Here is a 3,554-nt window from a genome sequence, read left to right as displayed (position 1 = left end):
CCTGGTTCCCCCAGCACAGCCCCTCTGAGGATTCCCCTCCCAGCAGGAGAAGATTCCCAGGAATCTTCCCTGGGAAAGGCACCATTTTTCATGTTTCAAAGCTGGACATCACCTCGTGCTTCCATGGCCCAACTCCCACTTCTATCCCCGGGATTTTTGGATTCRCTGGCATCACCAGCGAGCCAAGGGGCAGCTTTGGAATTCTTCCCATCCCCTATTTCCAAAATCTCCCTTTAAACCTCTCCTACACCTCAGCAAAGCACATTCCTCCAGGAACAACAGCCCAGCCAAARGCAAAGCTAAAAAAACACCCAGGAGCCTCCAGGCTACCCCAATCTCAGCTCCAGCCTCCAAAAAACCCCCAAACCCTCCAGCTCCAGCTAATAGACACATCTGCCAACAGCTCCTTGCAATTTTTTTGGAACCACTCTCTAGATGCCTCCACTGCCAAGAAAAAGAGGAGATATTTATGATATAGCAACTGGAAAACCGTGGAATTCCAAGTCAGCTCCTCGGTGGTGCAAACCAGAGCTGCTGTGGTGAATTGGGGGCCAAATCACACAGGTTGGGGTGGCTCTGTGCTCCCAGCACCCAGGGACAGCTAAAGGCAGTGAATTTCTGCCACTCTCTGCTGTGAAGTTGGAGAAGAAACAGAGAGGCAGAAATTCAGGAGGAAAAGCAGATATTTGGTCCCATTTCGAGCACGGAGCTGCAGTTTCAGTGTGGAAAGCGYGAGCTGGAGGGACAGAAAACACCTGCTGAGAGTGCCTTGAAGGCTTTGTGCTGTAAACCAGGGGAAAATGTGAAAATGCGTGGTTTTAGTTGGAAATTGGTTTGTGAGTATTGAAACAGGTACGGCAGGGAGAGTTTCCACAGCAGGAGGGAGCTCTGGAGGTGCAGAACCCCTCAGAAAGGGACCTGGATTTAGGGAACATGTGCAGCTCAGTGGATGCCAAAAAAATGGCAAATGGAAGTCCTGAAAAATGTCGTTTTCTTCAGGAAAAAMCATCCCTGAGGTGGGTTTGGTTTTAAATCAGGGCCTGGTGTGACACGGAGTGGGTTTGGTCTGTCACTCATCCGGGTTGTGGGTGAGGAGAGCTCTCTGTGGTTCTTCAGGGGTTAAAGGATGGGCTTTGTGCTCAGGTTTTGGGATTGAAAAAACTGAGAATTTGGTCAACAGAAAAAAGAAAAAGTGTGCACCAAACCAGGAGCAAACATACAACTGTGAGTAACTTTACTCATGGTAACAATTCCCACTGTCCAAAATATTCACAGTGGTAAAGTGATGGAGATGCCTGAAGGATCCTGCAGAGCATTTGAAAAATTATTTTTTTAAAAATTGAATTTTTTAATGCTTTAAAAAAAACTACTTAAGCCAGTTGTGAGCTCCTGCCGTGCTGGGAGTTTGTCTGCACTGAGTTCTTTGTCAGATCYGAATTGAATTTCAGGATGGAATTTTATGGCCACCACATCACCCAGCCCTGCAAAGGGGGTTTTAAGGGACAGGGTGCCACRATCTGAATTGTAGGGCTGTGAATGACAGAGCTTTAATCACCCCATTAAAGCCACCAGTYCCTCCCAGCAAAGGGTGCTGGTGCCCCTGGGCAGAGGGAAGGATCCTCACTGGGATCAGGCACRGATTTTCTACAAATTTCAATTATTTGATATTCATTTCAATCCTCATTCAGTCAGATCTTTTCAAAATGTGCCAAATGTCTGCTGTTTCCTCATCTCAAATTCCAAATTTTGCCTGGGTGTAACTGTTGTGCCAACTGGTGCTGGATGAGCTCTTTCAAGAGGCTTTTTCTTGGATTTGGGATCAGATTTTSTTTGATTTTAGGGACACCTTGATTGCTTTAAAGCACTCGTCCCCTTTTGTTCCAGCCCACACTGACATGCAGTGCAGGGATTTGAATTGTGGGGATTAAAAAAAAAAAAAAACATTTCCAGTTATTTGGGGTTTCATTTTCATTTTTTTTCAGGAAGAAAATACATGGAAAAAAAAAAGAAAAAAGAGAAAATGGAAGGTTGAAAATGATTGGGTTTGKGGGGAAAATATATTTTTGGCGTTGAAATAAGGAAAAGCACCAGGGTTAGGGAATAGCAAAGCCAGGGAAAAAACCTGAAGTGAGCTCTGAAACTTTCCYTTCCTTTAATTATCCAGGTGACATTTCAGACATTTAGTCTGATTTTTTTCTTTTTGCATCTGCATATTGAAAACACCCTTTAAAAAATAAAAAAAAAAAAAAAAAAACAGCTGCTACCGAACATTTATTTAGTGCCAAGTAAATCTTATAAAAATTCAATTGCAAAGTAGTTAAGGTATTTGAATTTTTTTTTATTATTATTATTTTATTTTATTTTTTTAAAAAAAGGAAGAAGAATCCCAAGAAAGAAAGTATTTGATGGCTAATAATCTCATTTCAATATAATAGGACCTTTCTTTTGCAAAGAGCAAGACAGGTTAAAAGATATAATTATGACTTTGCAAACTCTCCCAAGTGCTGCGAGATCATCTGACAGTTCTGATCCCGGGCTCAGCTCTCAGAGGGGAAAAGTCTTTGTCTAGTTAGAGAGTTAAAGAGACAGGATCCCTATTCCACCCTCTGCCTACATTGCAATTTAACTGTCAAAAAAATCCAAGCTGCAAAATTGTCTTATTCCAACACAGCGCGAGGAAAAGAGAGAGAGGTTTGAGACTGACCTGTCAAACGCACCCTCTTTAAAAATGTATAATATATTTTAAACATTTTTTTCCAGAGGTACTTAAAGGTTAAAGATGTGCCAAAGAAGGAGGATGGATTTTTTTTTTTCTCTCTCAACCTCCATCGCGAAAGATTTAAAAAAAAATAAAAACAAAAAAAAAAAAAAAAGAGAGGAATAAAAAAAAAAAAAAAAAAAAAAAAAAAAAAAAAAAAAAAAAAAAAAAAAAAAAATTCGAAATTAGGGATCATCAGTGTAAAAAATCCCCTGAAGATCAAAAGGAACACATTAGAATCACATTAATTCTGATTAAAAAAAAAAAAAAGGAATAAATCCCTTTTTTCAATGGGAAGAGAAACTTGGAGGACATTTAAATGGTGTTTCCATTGTCAGGATGTGCAGGAAGGTGGAGCAGAGTGTCAGTGAGAGCCCACGGAGCCACGGGCAGAGCCAGAGCCTGGTGACATTCTGGGATATTCCTGGGCTCTTTAAAGCTTGGCYTTTTTCAATGTTTCAAAATCCTGAAAGAAGGAGAGGAAAATGTTTTTCCCCCGAGTAACCAAACAAAAGGAGCCATTTCAACGGGAGGGGTTTCCAAGGAGCCACAAACAAACAATTCCCGGGCATTTTTTGACCAAATATAGATGGCAGAGAGGCAGCTGGACACGGCTGGAGGCTCATCCGGGGTGCCACCAAGCAGCAGGACACGTGGCAGTGTCCCCACAGAGCCCCTGTCACTGCACAGGGCTGGGAGCTGCAGGAATGGCACAGGAGTCGGGAATGATGGGGTTATGGAATCACAGGGTGGGTTAGGTTGGGTTGGGTTGGGTTGGGTTGGGTTGGGTTGGGTT

This window comes from Malurus melanocephalus, unplaced genomic scaffold (genome assembly GCF_030028575.1).
Source record: "Malurus melanocephalus ecotype Western Australia unplaced genomic scaffold, MMel_1.1 scaffold_928, whole genome shotgun sequence".
NCBI lineage: Eukaryota > Metazoa > Chordata > Aves > Passeriformes > Maluridae > Malurus > Malurus melanocephalus.
Note: the sequence above shows the minus strand (reverse complement) of the source record.